Source organism: Mustela lutreola, chromosome 11 (genome assembly GCF_030435805.1).
Source record: "Mustela lutreola isolate mMusLut2 chromosome 11, mMusLut2.pri, whole genome shotgun sequence".
NCBI lineage: Eukaryota > Metazoa > Chordata > Mammalia > Carnivora > Mustelidae > Mustela > Mustela lutreola.
This window is the reverse complement of record NC_081300.1, coordinates 19,896,547-19,915,028: the sequence shown is the minus strand read 5'-3', so window position 1 is coordinate 19,915,028 and position 18,482 is coordinate 19,896,547. Positions and strand designations below refer to the sequence as shown.

Here is an 18,482-nt window from a genome sequence, read left to right as displayed (position 1 = left end):
TAATATTTGCTATGATGAGATTTACGTTGAATTCATGAACCTAGAGCTCCTCATGTCATCTACACATCCTCTTCCTGTTTTCTAGATGCATAACATGTTTCCACTCTTCACCGCGGCCCATGTGCAGGGAGACAACTGGGTCAGTGACTCCAAAGTCTGTCCAGGATGGCCGCCTTCCTGTCCAGCAGACAGGAAGATGTCATACTGATGCGGACCCACAGGGCAGCGTCCTCCCAAGATGTGAGATCTGGGAGCTCACAGAAAGATACCAGGGTGAGCACGGCTTCTGGCTCTGGGTAAAACTGAGCTCCTCATGACAGATCATGTGGTCGAGTGATGAAGGAGTGAGCTCATCAAAATAATTCTAAGACTCTCACACCTCAATGCTGATCCAGCCTTTCTCCTGTGAACAGACACAACACGGGGGCCATGTGTCCCCGCCAACTTCAGAGCATATAAAAGTGGGAATGATGGAGACAGATTCCTGTCAATGGTATATGACTCTTAAGAGACATCTGAAATGACAGTCCGTGGAAGTCTAGGAAAATGTACCTGTTCTAGAGATTTTTAAATCCTAACCAGGTTAAAAAAAAAAAAAAAAAAAAAAAAAAAAAAAAAAAAGACATTAGCCATAGAGACTGATTAATTCATCCAATCACAGACCATCAAAAGCACAATGTTCCCACCCAGGATTTCAGCAAGTTGTTCTGATATTTCAAGCAGAAAAAAACTGAGTTCCAAAAGAGCACATTCAGCTTTGGAAAACTACACTATTTAATCTAGACTATCTTGTTTTCAAATTTTAGAATTTTAAAAATAAAATCCTTCGCATTCTAAGTTGTCAATAAAACAGACCTTCAAGTTATATTAATGCTCTTTTTTTCCCCAGCAGGAAAGTGTAATTTCTAGCAGTAACTTGCAGGCGTGAAGAGACATATTGTCTTCTCTTTAGTTTCACGGAATTTGCCAACTTTTTCTCGAAGGGTTTCTACTCAACCAGAGAAATCCTTCTAAGAGGATCTTTAAGCATAAGTTGCCAAGCGTAAACTCCTAAGAATGCATTTACTGTCGTAGTTGGCACAAAGCCGGGTGAACAGCAAGGGAACAACTCTAACGGAACTGTTGCTCAAGGTTCCTGATTCCTAAGGAGTTCAAAGGTCAATGTTCTTGCAATGTTAGAAAGTTCCAATTTGGTTTATTCTCTGGCCGAAACACAGAAAAACACCACCACTTAATAGGAACCCAGAGTAATTTACAATTTTGCTCTAGCTCCTTAAAAAGGTCCTAGAGAAAAACGAAGTGGCATTTTTTTTTTCTGTTTCAGATTTTCACTCATCTAAGAACTCAACCTAGTGCCTGATTTTGTAAATAAACAGTTGTATCTGTTTCATTTTTTAAAGCAGTCATAGAAATCATAGACTAATAAAACTAAAAGCACATAAATTCACATGCACTCCGTTCAACTTTTTAAGGCTTAGGGCTATACATGCCTCACGCTTTACGTTAAGTGTGCCACTTAAATATGTTATTAGGAAGCACTCAGATTTTTGAGAGTACTTCAATCCTCACTGTTAGGTCAAACAATCATCAAAATTCACCCACTCTAAACGCATTATTTGTGAAGAAAATATACCAAAGGAGATACGAATTCTCTTTGCAAACAAGAATGTCAAGAGCGAAACATCTTCCAAGTCCAACCTAGAATCCCAAATGATTGATGATTTTTGCTACTTGCACAGGGTTAACTCTTTACTATGTTCGTGGGAGTATCACAGAAAGATCATGGAAAATAGCAGTAATCCATATCGGGAATATAGTTTTCACAAATATAAATAAGAGGTTCGCTCCTATCAATTACTTTTGAATTACGCTACCATGGAAGCCGGACCAAAGTATCTGTCTTACCACTTAAATGTAAATGCAGAAATATCCACCAGCTGGTGAACAAAATGTGGACCAGCCATAGAATGGAATGCATAGTAGTTAGCAAAAAAAAAGGAGCCAGCTACTGATCCATGCATGCTACACCCTGAATGAACTCAAAACCATTGTTCTAGGCTAGGCGAAGGGAGCCAGATGCAAAAGACCATCTATTGTCTGATCCCGTTTGTGTGCAATGTCCAGAAAGTCAAATCTAAAAAGAGAGAGGAAAGTAGATTAGCGGTTGTCTAGGGATAACAAATAGGAAAGTGGGGTCTTTTGGGGATGCTGAGAATGCTTTAAAACTGAATTGTGGTGATGGTTGTTCAATTCCAGAAGCCTACTAAAAATCATTGAATCGTCCATTTGGATATATTTTGTGGTATGTAAATTATACCTCCAAAAAAAGCTTTTTTTTTTTTTTTTCAAAGATTTTAATTCTTTGACAGAAAGAGAGAAACACAACGAGAGAGGGAACATAGGCAGGGGAGTGGGAGAAGCAAGAAGGCTTCCCGCTGAGCAGGGAGCCTGAAGAGGAGCTCAATCCCAGGACTCCGGGATCATGACCTGAGCTGAAACCAGTCACTAAACCAAATGAGCCACCCAGGTGCCCCAGAAAAGCTGGTTTTTGAAAACAGCAACAATGGCAACAACAAGAACAATAAGCAAGAATGCTTTGGACAAAGTAAATCTTTTTCTCTGCGGTAAAATAAAATTGTAGTCATATTTTCCTAATTTACGGGAAAAAGAATGTGATGGGTAGAATTTTCTCAATTTGAAGTTTTTCACTCACTGATTTATATACTAAATTATTGGCACCCACTACTACAATTTAGTCTTTATTAAATTTGCATGAAATTGATATTTAGGCCTCACATCTCCATTCCTCATGATATTTAACCCGCAACACGTGATTCCTAAATTCTTCCCCAATCCAAGCAAAAGAGAAAAACACAGACCTGAATAATACGTAAGTTCCTTTACAATTTTAGAGCTGACTATTTAAAATGGTGAAAGAGAGTATGTGATTTGAAGATAATCTAGTTCCAATCACTGTCAAAACTGATAGATGATTATTGATGTGGTTCTTATCTATGATCTGAAGGTGTCCTGGAGGTGTCCAGCATTGTGCAAATTCCAGGAGGACAGGGATGTGACTTATTTACACAAAGATGTATCCACGCCACCCTCCCAGTCTGAACTCAGAACAAAGCGCCCTAACCAACAGGTACTCAGCAAGCGTATGAATAGGGTCCACAAATCCGCGTGGGCACCAAATATTTTCTAAAACTCAGTGTGCACACACTCATGCATTTGCTTTCCAAACCCATGTAGCTGGCTGTTTTCACGCTTAGTAAAATGCAAATTCACCTAAACATGTTTTTTTTTTTTTTTTTTTAAGATTTATTTATTTATTTATTTGTCAGAGAGAGAGAGAGAGAGCGAGCGAGAGCGAGCACAGGCAGACAGAGTGGAAGGCAGAGTGGAAAGCAGAGGCAGAGGGAGAAGCAGGCTCCCTGCGAAGCAAGGAGCCCGATGTGGGACTCCCAGGACGCTGGGATCATGACCTGAGCCGAAGGCAGCTGCTTAACCAACTGAGCCACCCAGGCGTCCCGTCACCTAAACATGTTATTAAGTTGATAGTGACACTTTGCTATTATGAATTTATTTTCTATTCATAAATGGCCTATAATTTTGATATAAATATCTCAGTTCAAAACATTTGAAAGGCTTTTAGATTCTGTTCATAACTTTTAGTTCTTTTCCTTTTTCAGTCTTGATCCCAAATGAATAAATATACGCCTAATTTTTCAGCTTCAGCTAGAATTTGGACGACACCTAAGCCCACTCCCTGTCCAGCACATTGTAAATCAGTCAGCGAGCAAATAACATGCCTGTTCTTAATTCACAAAATCATACAGGTGAATGATAAAACAGAAATAGTGTCTGTATTTATTTCAAAAGTGTTTTTCATTAGTGCCTGTTTAGTTACCGAATTTATTTAGCAAATCACAAAGATCGGAACCTTAAGAAATTTGCAGGAAGTATAAGCTGTTTTCATTCTTTCTGTAAGTAGCTGAGGAGCCCCTAGGGTATATACCCTGCCTTAGGCACAAATTGCTCTGTGTCAGGGACCTTTGCTCTAAAACTCTCAGTGCTGGGGGGAGAGGGAAAGGGACAGGTCAGTAACAGGAAACAAAGCACCAACTGTGTCCGCCAGCGTACCTGAGACTCTGGCTCAGATCATATTTCTGAAAAACCAGACTTCTGCAGAACTGAATATTTAATATCATTAGGTAAAATCAAAAGGGCAGATTATCTTTTCCTTACTGCAAATGCAGAATAACTCCCTTTGATATTTCATCTAGTCTATATATACCAAGACAAGAAGAAAGTTCTGATTCCTAAAATAAAACAACTATAGTATAATGGAAGACAGACCCAGCTCAGTTACGTTTGGGCTTATTGCTTCTTCTGATCCTTATTTTATATATATAATATATACTTATATATATTTATATATGTTTATTTAAATAAAATATTTTAATATATTTGTATATCTATATATTATATCTTTTTATATACACAGTGCATTTATCTATTATATATCATATATAATGTGTATTCATCGATATCTTTATATACTTTACATATATATATTCCCCATCTTTGAAAAAAGGTGAAAAATTTACAGCCACGTCTTCACTCAGTCTAACAACTATCCTTGCACTGTCCTGTACTATATTCTTCAGTAAGATAATAAAGCTTCTTTGCACACCCGCCAAGAGCTCTGTAACTTCCCGCTCTAAAATCCCAAGGCAGTAGAAAACTGTCAGCCAGCGGGCTGTTCTCCTTTCGCTACATGCACCTGCCGCTGCAGACGCCAGCAGGAGGGAAGGAAGGAAGAAAGGTGAAGACAACCACCTTTATTCATTCATTTGGGGTCTTAAGAATTGAGGGCCCAGGGACCTGTCAGAGCGGCCACAAGGTGACATCAAGTCTGCCGGTCCTCTCACTCTCGGGGACCCCTGGCAAAGGGACTGCAAAACAGTCCCCTAAATAAATAACCAGATGTGCTGCGGCCCAAAGGAAGGTCGTTCTTTTCGGGGAAAGGCAACTGTTTCTCTAGCGAGAGGCGCTCAGACTTCCCGCCCGGGGAATCGGAAACTTCCCGCCCCGAGCGGAGAAGGAATCCAGGGAGGAATCCCCTCCCCACCGAGAGCCTGTTTCTGCCGTCGGGGCGCCGCGCTGGGGGAACCCGCTCCCGACGCCCCCTCCCCCGGGGGGCTGAGCTCGCGGGTCGCCGCGGGTCGCCGGGGCTCGCCTACCTTGGAGCGCGCTGAGCGAGGGTGGGGTCCCGGCCTCGCTCTCCCGCCTCCCACCCCGGCTCGGCTCCGTCGGGCGTGGGTGGCTCCGCCGCCGTCACATTGGGCTCCGCCCCCCCAGGGTGCGCCCCGGGCAGAGTCCGGCGCCTGGACGACTCCGGGGAGGAGCCCGCGCTCCCGCGGGGACGCACACGCCCTGCTCCACGCACCCCGGGGTGCGCTCCCTGCGCCCCCACCCCCGTCCGGAACGCTGCGCTCCCGTCGGTGGCAGCTGTTGCTGATTTTGAAGAAGGTTCTGTTTGCGCCCTCAGTTCATGAACTTTTGTCTTTGTCGTTTATAATAAAACTTTTTCTTTTGGAGTAATTTTAGGTCTGAGGAAAAGTTGCAGAGATAGTACAGAGTTCCCTAAACCCTTCAGCCAGCGTCCCCTTAATATTCACGTCCCACGTCTCCGTACGTGTGCATGTGTACGTGTGCATAGTTCATGTGTCAAAATTAAGAAATTAACACTGGGCCCCTGCTATTAACTAAATTCAACCTTTTACAGATTTCACTAGTTTTCAGCTAAATATCTTTGTGTACCAGGATCCCATCCAGGGTTCCACGCTGCATACTGCCATGTCTCTTTACTCTTTTCTGGTCTGTAACAGTTTCTTAATCGTTTCTTAATCTTGATCGTTTTAAAGAATTCTGTTAAGCTATCTTGTGGATATCTCTTTATCTCTCATTTTGGTTTTGTCTGTTGCTTTCCTCACGACGAGACTATGGTTATGGGTTTGGTGGAGGAAGACCATGATGGGAAAGTGCCTTTCTCATCACAGCATCCTATCAGGGTCCATGAGAGCAACAGGACTTAACTGCTGGTGATATTAATCTTTAACACCTGGTTAAAGTACTATCTGCCAGCTTTCTCCACTGCACAGTTACTGGTTTTCTTTTTTCCATATTCTTTTCTTTGGATGGGAGTCACTAAGTTCGACTCACCTCAAGAAGGGAGGGTGGAATGAAAGTCCACCAGGGTGTGAGAGGGAGTATCTGCATATATTATCGGAATTTTTCTGTAAAGAGGATTTATTCCTCTTCTCCCATTTATTTATCTATTTGATTATTTATTACATCAGCATGGATTCATATATATTCATTTTATACTTTGAGCTATAATTCAATACCACGTTATGTATAATATTGTTCAGATTGTTCTAGCTGGGAACAAAGAGCTCCTGGGAGCTCTTTCGGGTTGGGTCCTGTGTCCCTTTGAAAGTTCATGAACATATAGGGGCTGCGGATAAAAACCTCACTAATTATTGGCTCCACCCTTCTCACATTTAACAGATACAGAAAACTGAAACCCCAGCCCCCTAATATCTGAGGACTGTTCTGAATCTTCCTGGGAATCCTATGATTACTGCGTTTCCAGCCCCATTTAAAAAAAAAAAAAAGGAAAGAAACAAAGAAATATTTTGTCTCTTCGTGTGTTTTCTTAACAGATGAGCTTGTAGATTGGGACCCAACTGGAGAAGTGAAAGTTGATGTTTCTTTAGAAAAATTTTGGTTAACTAATCCCTGTGGGTCTGTTAATAGATATATGTGTATTTATAGACAAATCACGTTCCAAAGTTAGCCATGGGTGTTTATAATGACATTAAACATTGAAGAAATCCAGCTTTGTTATTTGTTATTCATTGAAGAAATCCTTTGTTATGTGGGTTTCGATTGCTTGTGTTTGCATAAGCATAACATGGTCCCCTAAACACTACATTTCCTCCTTCTGAGCTGGAATCTGGGATACTGCCTTGCATTCGGTGACCCTCACCTCTCTCTCTGGCCTTAACCTTTCTCAGAGAGGGAAACCTACTCCATTAGTCCCAGTTTTGCCAGGTAAACACAGGATGGATAGCCCAGTGAGTAATCCAGGACCACGGAGTGAAGAGATTTTCTACTCTTTAAACATTTTTGACAAAGTTACTAAAAGTAGTAATACTTAAGTGCTTTTCCGTTTTGAAAAACTAAATATTTTCCATTTTGTATTTAAGTCCCACCATATCCCAGAGAAACTGAGAAGATCAGAGGTGAAGGTGAGACTTCTGTGCACTTTCCTGGAGGGAGAGAGGACTTTAATGGAAACGGATCATTCTGGTCAGTATCAAGTACTGACTGTATTTCATAGTATGCAAAAGTACTTGGTTGCTTTAACGCAATAATTTTAATAACTTTCTGGGGGGGGAGAGCAGGGACCCACTCAGAATTAGGGAGAATACGGAAATATAAAAAACAACCTGCATAGTGCTGCTTAGGAAAATCCATAAACCATCCTTAAATTTAAAACTCCAGGGGGATGTCTCAGAGGATGAAAATAGAGGAACGGTAGATCAATATTTATGGATTTCTCTCATATCTGTAGCATTTGATTGCTATTTTTATGTCAGAAAAATACATAAATCATTTTAAATACCATATATTCTAAAGCCGCTTTTCTTCACATTTTACCTATGGTTATCCACATTTCAAAAAAAGTATTGGTATTTTAGTATTATGTATTTTTTGGAATGGCTTGGGTTGTAGGGACTAGAGCACCTTAAAGCCCCCTCAGCACCCTCCCTGAATAAATACTCTGACCCTGTGTCCGGGGTTCACTAAAAAGGAAGGATTGGGGGGGGGGGGGCGGGCCAGGGAACAAAGTAGCAGGTGCGGTCTGCCCCTTAGAGCACACTATAGATTGTTGTCCTGGCTAAAAGTGGATCCGACCGTAAATCAGGTGCCCACATTCAGAGCCTCTGCCTTGTGGCATTCAGACCGGGGCTCATATCTGAAATCACTGTTCTTTATTTCTGTTTGGGGGTTATTTGTTAAATTGCATATAATATGGGATTTTTTGTAATGTGTATTTTTAAATGCAAATCCTACCATGTCATTTCAGCTCTTCCCCCTCCCCCAATACACACATCCACATCCCCCACATCCACACCCCACCACCACTACCATTCATTAAAACCCCCTCATGACCTTGGGTTTAAAGCCTAAACCACCCTCCCTCCCACCCCACCCCCAGCCCCCAGCAGAGAAGTCTCCCACCCTGCTTCCTCTCTTGCCCAATCCCTACATTGTCTGCCAGTCAGGTGAAATGGCTTGTACTGTTCCACACCCTCTCTTGTTTCTCACTTTATATTCCATTTTGCCTTAGTTCCCCACTCAAGCACACCCTCACCCACCCCCACCCCCCCATAAACGAGAATGTCTTTTCCCCTCTTCTTCACCTGGAAATTCCTGCTCCCTTTCCCTGGTATGTGCCGGGAAGCCGTCCCTTGAGATCCCTCACTGACACTGAGCAGCTCACTTAGGTCTTCCCTCAAAATGCTCCATATATTGCATTTGTTAGATTGTTTTAGTTTTCCATGGCTGCGGTAACAAATGACCGTCAACTTGGTTGCTTTAAAAAAAAAAACCCCACACGTTTATTATCCTACAATTCTGTGGGCTAGAAATCTGATATGGTGCTCATTAAACTAAAATCAATACATCAGGGGTGCCTGGGTGGCTCAGTGGGTTAAAGCCTCTGCCTTCGGCTCAGGTCATGGTCTCAGGGTCCTGGGATCGAGTCCTGCATCGGGCTCTCTGCTCAGCAGGGAGCCTGCTTTCCCCCACCCCCTGCCTGCCTCTCTGTCTACTTGTGATCTCTGTCTGTCAAATAAATAAATAAAATCTTAAAAAAAAAAATAAAATCACTACATCAGGAGGCTGTGTTGCTGTGAATCTGTTCTCTTGCCTTCTGCATCCTTTCTAGAGGCTGCCTGCATTTCTTGGTTCTTGGCTCCTTTCTCTGTCTTCAAAACCAGCAACTTAGTCTCTCTCTGACTTTGACTCTTCCTGTTTCACTGGCAAAAACTCTTGGGATTACACTGCATGCACCTGGATAATCTCCTCCATTGTAAGATTCTTATCTTAATCCCATCTGCAAAATGTGTTGTGCCTTGGAAGATTACATATGCACAGGTCCCAGAGATTAGGGCCTGGACCTCTTGGAGGGGCCATTACTCTGCTTGCCACAGCTGTGCTACTAAATCACTTTATGACTCAAACGTTGAATTTTGTTATTAAATATTACATCTTTTATGCCACAAAATCAAGAAGGCATGGCACCATTCTCGAGGCATGTTCCCATTCCTTTTTAGTGATGCCTCTGTCTGCCTTTCCCTTCTTCTCTCTCCCCTTCCCATGGCACCCTACTACCCCCACCGGAAGGAGTACCGGAAGTCAGTGCCCCAGAGAACTCCTCAAGAGGTAGTAGGATTTGGGAGGACCAGGACCTTGAGGAGGCTAGCTACTATTAGGGAAAGGTCATCTAATAAAACCTTAGTCGTGAGACCCTTCAGATCTATATGGGTGAGCCATAGGCTTGGGGGATGACTGTTACCATATATCTTGGGGGTTAGAGAAAAAGGAAGTTTCCAAAGGAGTTTTTATATGTTAAAGTAGATTTACAGGATCCTGGGGGTTGGGTTAAGATTGTCTTTTGCCCTTAGCAAAGTATTAATATCAAGACAGCTGAGCTCCTAGAGGAATGTCACTTTGCCTGTTTCAAGGACTTGTCAGTGGCCTATGGGTAGTAAGCAAATTGAATTTTTCTTTTGCCTGTGTTTCCCACATCAGTACCATGTTCCATGGAAGAGCATAGGAGCCTTTTGAGCTCAGGCACGGGCAAAGGCACAAAGAAAGCAAAAGTTCAGGCAGGTTTGTGAGCTATCAAGACCAGTCCAGCGGGACCCGAAGAGACTCATAGGAGACAAAACAGAGAGATGGGAGCAAATCACGTGTAAAATACAGAAGGGTCAGGTTAATAATTTATTTTTCTTGTTCCTCTCTTCTAAGAAAAGAAGGAAAAATCATGGTGGCAAATGAAACCCAGATTATTGTTCTGAGTTCATCAGTAAAGTGCTTAACAAATATTTATGAACAATAAATGAGTGTCTGCTTGTATATACACGTCTGTCTAAACAGGTAGATCTTTTTCTAAGACTCCTTTCACATAATGGACACAGAAACCATAACATAAGCAAGGGTAATGTTCAAAATATGTGCCTACTGATTGAGGCGTGGCACCGACCAACCAGTCAGAAAAGCTACTGGTTATAATGGACTCGTGTGGACGAACCTATGTGACCAGTTGAAACAGGCCTTTTTCAAAACTATTATGCTATCTTAGCATAACTAGATGTTCTTTCGCTTTCTTTTAAAAATTCCCGTTGAAAGCACACAGTTGGGTATATTCCTTTGGAACTAATCAATTTTGATTGTTACATCCTCTCTTTCTGTGATAAGCTGGTTTGCACTGCATTAGCAATAGCTAGAGTAATAAGTGTCCTTTCCTTCTGTATTATAAGGATGAGAAAAACCTCCAGGTCTCTAGCAAAGACCAGCTAGCCTTCGTTACATATTTTCATTCCCTGAGATGATCATCTAGGTCCCTGTTTGAGAGTCTAATACAAGAAGCAATGGACAGGTTGCTTCTGGTAATCACCTGGGTTGCAGATGGCTGATAAATCTTTTTCATATTCTTAAATGCTCCCTTAATGGGTTTGAATAACTCATCCAGGAGTAAAAAGAGCAGGAAACACTAAACGTTCTCCAGCTACAGACAATATACTCAGGACATCCTCCTGACCAGCAAAATCGTGGCAACAGTAAAAAGATGCATATCCAAGATGAATGCCCTGCGGCCTAACATTGTTTATTTTTGGCCCAAATCTGGGGGGACTAAAAAGAGAAAAGCAGCCCCTGTCAGCAGAAGATAGCATGTTACTGCTAGCTGGCTTGGTACCACCAGGAGATGGCTGGCACTCAGGTCAGGGAAAATGTAACAAGACTACTACAGGAGTCTTGGGAGTCAGGGTCCTGGGATCGAGCCCCACATTGGGCTCTCCACTCAGTGCAGAGTCTGCTTCTCCCTCCCACTCTACTTCTGTGCTTTCTCTCTCACTCAAATAAAAAAATAAAAACTTTAAAAAATAATTTTACTTGGAAGAAAAAAGAGTTATTACCTCCAATTGCTCTTTTCTTTCTTTCTTTCTTTCTTTCTTTCTTTCTTTCTTTCTTTCTTTCTTTCTTTCTTTTTTTAATTTAAAGACTTTATTTATTTATTTGACAGACAGAGACCACAAGTAGGCAGAGGAAGGGAAGCAGGCTCCCTTCCTGCTGAGCAGAGAGCCTCCATGTGGGGCTGGATGCGGGGCTTGATTAGGAGCTGCATTAGGGGCTTGATCCCAGGACCCTGGGATCGTAACCTGAGCTGAGGCTTTAACCCACTGAGTCACCCAGGCGCCCCACTCTTTTCTTTCTTAAACAGACTCCTGATGCTGAACTCCCTTACCAACTTTTAGTCTTTGCTCAGATGCCACCTTCTTGGTGACATTTCCCTGGCCACCTGGTATAACCACGCAGGCCTTTTTCCAGTGCACCCTGATTTAATTTCCTTTTTTATTTTTACGAAACACTTCCTACCCGCTAACACACTGGGGATTCGTTGGGGTGTTTTATTTGATGCTTCATTTCTGCCTCCTTTTTTTTTTTTTTTTTGGTTCATAGGTTAATTTTTTTTTTAAGATTTTATTTATTTATTTGACAGAGAGAGATCACAAGTAGGCAGAGAGGCAGGCAGAGGGAGAGAGGAAGCAGGCTCCCTGCTGAGCAGAGAGCCCAATGTGGGGCTCAATCCCAGGACCCTTGAGATCACGACCTGAGCCGAAAGCAGAGGTTTAACCCTCTGAGCCACCCAGGTGCCCCCACAGGTTAATCTTAAGCAATATCTGGCAGATCAGATGTACTCAATGATATTTGTTGAATAAACTAATTTATGAAATTGGGTTAATAGAAGAAAGAGGGAGTTTCAGAGAATTGAGTGTTTTATTTTCAAACTTTTACAACTAATGTGCCTGTTAGCTACCCTAACCCTAACCCTAGGGTTAGATAGTTGAATATACGAATCTAGAATTCAAGACTGTGTTTCCATAAATACAGAAAATGAGCATATATGGATTATTAAAGGTACAGGAAAGATCTAGAACTGAACAAAGTATCAAGGGAATGAGTCTCGAGAAGAAACATTGAGACGACAGAGCCAGAGGAGTTTGTAGCAAAGATTGAGACGAAACTGCTCAGCTGGGAGAAAAGCTGGATTTACATAGTTTTAAGAGCCAGTTTTTTTGGTAAATTTCATGACACGGTGACAATGAGAGTATTCAATTGAAAGTCAGCTTGACCTATTAAGCACTATGACTGGTACCTAATCATTTAAAGCTTACGTGTGTTTTCCTTATGTTGAACAGTGAAATAAGAATAATCATCTCTCTGGTACCTCATCTCCTGTCCTGCAGCACTGAGTCTCCCTTGGCTTTTGGTTCCTTAGCACTTCCACACTTGACTCCTAAGGAGACACTGCACCCCTAAGACTTTAAAGAGACTCTTGAAGGAGTGATAGTTACTTAAAAACTGAGCTGAACCAAACAACTACTACATTACTTTGGGGAGAAGTTTTTTCGCAACCTGAAGTCAAATACAGTTCTCACAGATGTCGAGTTCCAGAGCCATGGGTTTGAGGTGTGTTTCCGTTGTTCTGTGAGTCGTGGGTTGTGTTGTCTTGTCACTGTTTCCCATTTGCCTCTCTGGCCCTTTCAGAGCAGAGTCATTGCCCTTCTGCTCACCTCACTCAGCCTTACTAGTGTCCCTCAAGCTGGCGCCCGTTCTTGGTGTAGCAGAAAGAGAAACAAGACACTACCAAGATTTCCCTGGGCTTCTGGCCTTGTAGCTATTTCTTGCCCCCCCCCCCCCAGGAATGTCTTCAAGTCCCTTTTCCCATGAGGCACACCCCCCACCCCTTGTCTCATCTCCCTCTGCATCTCTGTCTGTGCTATACAGCTGGTCAACGCCACAGACACCACTGCCTTCCTCAGGGAAGTGAGCCTCTTCTTTTGTTGTCCTGAGCCCAGACTTTGGATGGTCCCTGAGACTGCCATGTAGCTCAGTCTTCACCTTGAACTTCTTGGTGGGCATATCTCTTTCCCAGACACGAGGGACAACCCCAGCCGTTCTAGTTTCCAGCCTCTGGTTTTCCTCAGACCCTCCCAGTAAACTACTTTTCCAGGCTGAAAACAACGCCCCATTCTTGGTTTCTTTGCAGAATGGAGGTTACTGTTAAGTCACATGCCAAAGGAATGAACTCCTTTTTGTGGAGTCCCTACGATTCACTCCAGTACTTAAGAAAATACTTCTCAGGCTCTGACAATGGTGAAATGATTTAAATGGGCATTGAGCATGACATTCAGGTCATTCCGACTAAAAGCAAGGCAGGAGGAAAGATACTTGTCCACAGTTTCTATATTCAGCTTTGCCTTCAACAATGTAGTTTAACATCCTTATGAGTATAGTAATAGAAATATGCTTTTGGGGGCACCTGGGTGGCTCAGTGGGTTAAAGCCTCTGCCTTCAGCTCGGATCATGATCTCAGGGTCTTGGGATCGAGCCCCGTGTCAGGCTCTCTGCTCAGCGGGGAGCCTGCTTCCCTTCCTCTCTCTGCCTGCCTCTCTGTCTACTTGTGATCTCTGTCAAATAAATAGATTAAAAATTTTTTAAAAAAGAAATATGCTTTTGAAATTGAAACAAGAATAAAAGAATGTATTTATTTATATTTCACCTTCTTCCAAAAATAGCTTCGGGTAGAATATCATAAATATTCCCAATTACTCTAATAGTTGGGAGCATATGATATTAACTAAGAACTGAGAATTTAAAGTGAGCTAAATATCTGAGTGAAATTAACTGAGAGAAGGGGCTCCAAATATTCAAATATTGATTTTCACTGCAAAGAAATACTGTTTCTAGCCTTACAAAATTAATTAAGCTCTGTGTTAATTAATCACTACGCCTCTATAATGAGAGGCTGCCAATCACCCTGTCAGATTGTTTACAGCTGAAATCCTAGCCGAAAATTCATCTAGTTAATGATCTAAGTTAAATTTAACCCATGTCTCAGGACCTCAAACATAATTCCAGATCACAGCAGTGATCATGGATTTAGAATGCCTTACGTGCCTATTTGTTTCTCTACTAACTTGTAAGCAAGTTTCAGATTCCACAAAGCCTCAGGCCTACAATGGAGACTTATCTGAACCTCCCTTGGCTATGAACATAGAAATAAAATACAATCTGTACATATTTTTTCAGTCTCATGGAGTAATGCATCTGATCATTTCTTTTTGATTTTTAAAAGTAAAAACACTAAACTGTTTGACACATTTATATCAATTCTTTTCAAATAAGAGATAAATATACCACCCACCTGTGAAAAATTATAAATGAGGGTTTCAATTATACCCTGTTTATTTTTTACCCAAGAACTTAAGACTTTTGGGCCATTACTTTGTGGTGATTTTTCTTTGCTTTTACTTGGGTTATTTATATGAAGCTAATTTCTTTGAAAATGAAAGCGATGGGATTCAAGCTATTCTAGAAAAATGCTAGTCTGACCAACACCTGTGATTTTAAAAGTAGATTGACTAAACAAGACCTCGATAGGGCTTCTTGGTTTGAGACTTTCGTGAAGTCTCCCGTGTGAAGGAAAAACCGGTCCAAGCCCAAGGTTCAGTGAACTCGTGCAACATTTCAGCCACTTCACGTTACATTGGACGGGCGACAAGGTTGCTATAAGCCTGGCTCTTTATTGTTGACATTGAGATTTCCATTCATGTGGTTTCCCCTTGAACAAGGGCTCAGGAGAAAGGAGAGGAAGGGCAAGGCTAGGAAATCAGGAAAAGGAAAACTCACCGGGTACAGTTGGCCTGAGAACTAGCCCCAGCCTGTGGTTAGAGAAGAGTGAAGTGCTTGCACCTGTTGATCACTCCAAGGTTGGACCCTGTCCTCAAGCTCAGGGTCAGCCAATAGTTCCAAACAGTGCTGTCCAATAGGGCAGCCACTAGCCACATGTATCTACCAAGCATCTGGGTTGTGGCCAGCCTGACTGTAATGTAACAGAAGCATAAAATACACACCGGATTTCAAAGACTTAGTGTGAAAAAAAAAAAAAAATCCTGTAAATGGTCTCATTGATTAATTGTAATGATTATAGATTAAAATAATGCAATTCGGGCATGTTGAATTAAATCTATTATGAAAATGTATTCGCCTGTTTCTTTAAGTCTTTTTCTGTAACTCAAAAAATTCTGTAAGTTACGTCTGTGGCTCACATCGCATTCTTGGGAGAGCTTTGGTTTAGAGCCATATTCTTAAACAGAGATAAGCCAACCTTCCAACTGCCCCTGGAGGAAAGGGTATACAGTGGGGTCCTGTAGATACCTGAAACTCATTATGTCCAGTGAGGAACTTATTTTCCTGCCCATGCACCTGGTCTTCCTACAATTCCCACCTCCGTTATAAGGTTTATTTTCCTGTTCACTATTGCTGATGAAGATAGCCATAGTCTCTACTCAGAAGTTTTCTTTCAATCACTGATTTGTGCATATTTAAAGCGCACATTCAGACAAATCTAATGGTAGACAATGGTTCTAAATGTGGTTCCCAGATCAACGGTTTCATCCAAAAACTTATCAGAAATACGAATTCTTGTGCCTCATCCCAGCTCCGCTGAATCAGAAATTAAATTTTGAGCATTGTGGCCTAGGACTTTGTGCTGATGAATCCCTCCAAGTGAGTCTAATGTTTGAAAACCACTCACTGCTCTGGACTAACATTAAAGTGGGGCTGCCAGATATAATCTAGGATGCACAGTGAAATTAGAATTTCAGATCAACAGCAAGGAATTTTTTCATATAAGTATGTCTCATGCAATAGTTGAGACACATACAAAAAAATTCTTTACTATTGATCTGAAATTCTAATTTCACTGGGTGTTCTGCAGTTTTGTTTGCTACATCTGCCAATTCTACGTTAGAACAGTGGGTCTCAACCCAGACTGTTAATGAATTAAATTCATCTGGTGTGGTACCTAAGCATTGGGATATATATATATTTGAAGTCCTCAAATTACTGTAATGTGCAGCTGCATAAGACAGCATTAAAATAACGCTTTTTAAACTTCTACATGCATTCCGATCATCTGGAGGTGTTGGAAAAATGCAGATTCTGATTCAGTAATTTCGGGGGTGGGGCCTGATGTTGGGCATTTTTAACAAATTCCCAGGTGACATCGTTGCTTCTGGTCTGGGAAGCACATTTTGGGGAGTACTAGATAGGGATTGCAGAGATGAGAGCCCTGACATCTGTTAAAACGCCACAAGACCATACAAAGCAGAGGAGAATATGATGCAAATCTTAAGTACCATGAGAGTGGTTCAAAGTACTGTGCAAATCTCCAAAAAAGGAGAAACTACATTTGGTAGGGGAGGAAATGTTCATGGAGAAGATGGCATTTAGAGTCTTTTTTTTTTTTTTTTAAAGTTGTATTACCTTAAAAAATATGATTGTGATATTTTTGAAAGAGACAATTGGCTATGCAGGTGTTGCCATAGCAAAAAAAATGCAAACATGGGGCATTGACTTTGTGCCCAGACAGCAGGCAGGGGCTAGCAGAGCAGCAAGGAGGCTGATGGCGGGGTCTGGAAGAGCAGGGGAGGGGAAACAGCTGTAGGAAGCTGGCAGGATGCTGCCCAGACCCATGTTTTGTGGCAGTTAAACAGGTGGGCAACCCGGGCCTGGAAGACAGCTTGGAGGATAAAACATGTGTCTAATGAACTTACTGCTCTGATTAAGGAGATGGGAACAATTTCTGTCTCGGTTCTCCAACAAACGACCCGAACATTTAGTAGCTTAAAATAACAGTTCTCGTGATCTGATTCTTTAGGTCACTCATGAGGACTTCAGCTGGAGGCTTGCTGAGGGCTGGGAGGGCTGGCCTCTCTCCTGGTCAGCTTTTACCCTCTAAAACTCTAGACCCGATTTCGTCACATGGTGGCAGCAATGTTCTAAGAGGGGCGGGTCCCAGTGGAGAAGCTTTTTTCTAGCCTCTGCTTCTGTCATATTTACTAATGCCCCCTTCATCAAGAAAATCACAAGATCAAGCCCAAGGTCAATGCAGGAGGGACTCCACAGAGGCATGAGTACCAAGAGTGAAGATTCACGGTCAGCCTTTACTGGAGTGATTTACCCCAGGTGGTAATTTATTGACTAGAGACCAGGATGTCAGTAAGGAAATAGTAAGAATTAAAACTGAAGAAGTAGACTGCTGTGACTTTTGGGAGGCCTAAAACTCCATGGTGAGGAACGTACACGTCATTCACCAGATCAGAGGTGAACACTGAATGTTTGGACAGCAAGACCCCCATTGTCTTTGGCCAGGATAATTCTTTAAGTTGGAGAATCAGGAAGCATGAAAAAGTAACTGTGCCCTAAGCAGAGCTGACTGGATTAATGAATTGGAAAAAGATCATGGAGTCAAAGGAAAAGCTGGACGACCAGGTCTCAGGAAGAAGAGAAACCCAGAGAGCTTTCCTAGGGATCTAGGAACAGGACCCCTGGAAACCTCTCCAACGCACTGATGTTACCGTCAGTCATCTAAGGATGGTTTTGGTTTTCTCCACTCGAGGTTCAAATTTCTAAGAGAAAGAATACTCTGATCTCTATGTATCTGTGGTTCATCATTTGGCCAGCATCGGGAAGAGCATCTCAGTCAGCAGTCCTGTCACATAGCCCACTGATAGGCAGAAGACTTGGGAAGGGGCCCCAGCTCCGCAACTGAACCCCGATCCCAAATCAACTCAATCCCAATGCTGACTAGTTCAGGAAAAGCCAGCCCCAACACTCCTTCTTGCCATTTAGGGCCTTCTTGTTACTAAGACTGTGCTCAATAATATAGCCCTATCTTTCTGTCTTCTAATCCTATTTCCTCTTATAGTTTTTCCCTTCAATCTTACCCTCAGCACTCATATGTGGCACAATTTTCCCGGCTCCCACCTGACAACGGTATGGATTATTTTTGTGAATTCAGCTGACAGGATCTACAGGGTTCGTACAGGTTGCTTCAGGAAACCCTCCGTGCACCCCCATTCCCTTCATCCTCCCCCTCGCTCACCCTCTGTATCAAACCTACTCCTACCAGGTCCCACAGATCTTCAAGTATGAACGGCACAACCTGCGTAAGACTGTCGTTTAGGAAGACTAACCTGGCAGCAATGGATACAGCAGATTGGAGGCCGTGGGCTAGCTCGGAGGTTTCTGCAAAACGGAAGAGCCTG

General features: G+C 42.3%; 1 protein-coding gene across 8 annotated transcripts in view; it reads right to left on the bottom strand.

Moving 5' to 3' along the window:
- Window positions 1-18,482, bottom strand: part of CCDC68 (coiled-coil domain containing 68) — a 100,448-nt gene that overhangs the window by 60,316 nt on the left and 21,650 nt on the right. For 2 of the 8 annotated variants that reach the window (XR_009345732.1, XR_009345733.1), the window contains exon 1: window positions 5,250-5,380. The exons of 1 other annotated variant lie outside the window; for it this stretch is intronic. The gene's annotated coding sequence lies outside the window, so the exon portion shown is untranslated. Of the gene's footprint in view, window positions 1-1,905; window positions 2,111-5,249; window positions 5,381-18,482 lie in introns of those variants that run through there. 5 more of the 8 variants (XM_059138686.1, XM_059138684.1, XM_059138685.1 and 2 more) reach the window with 3 other exon arrangements.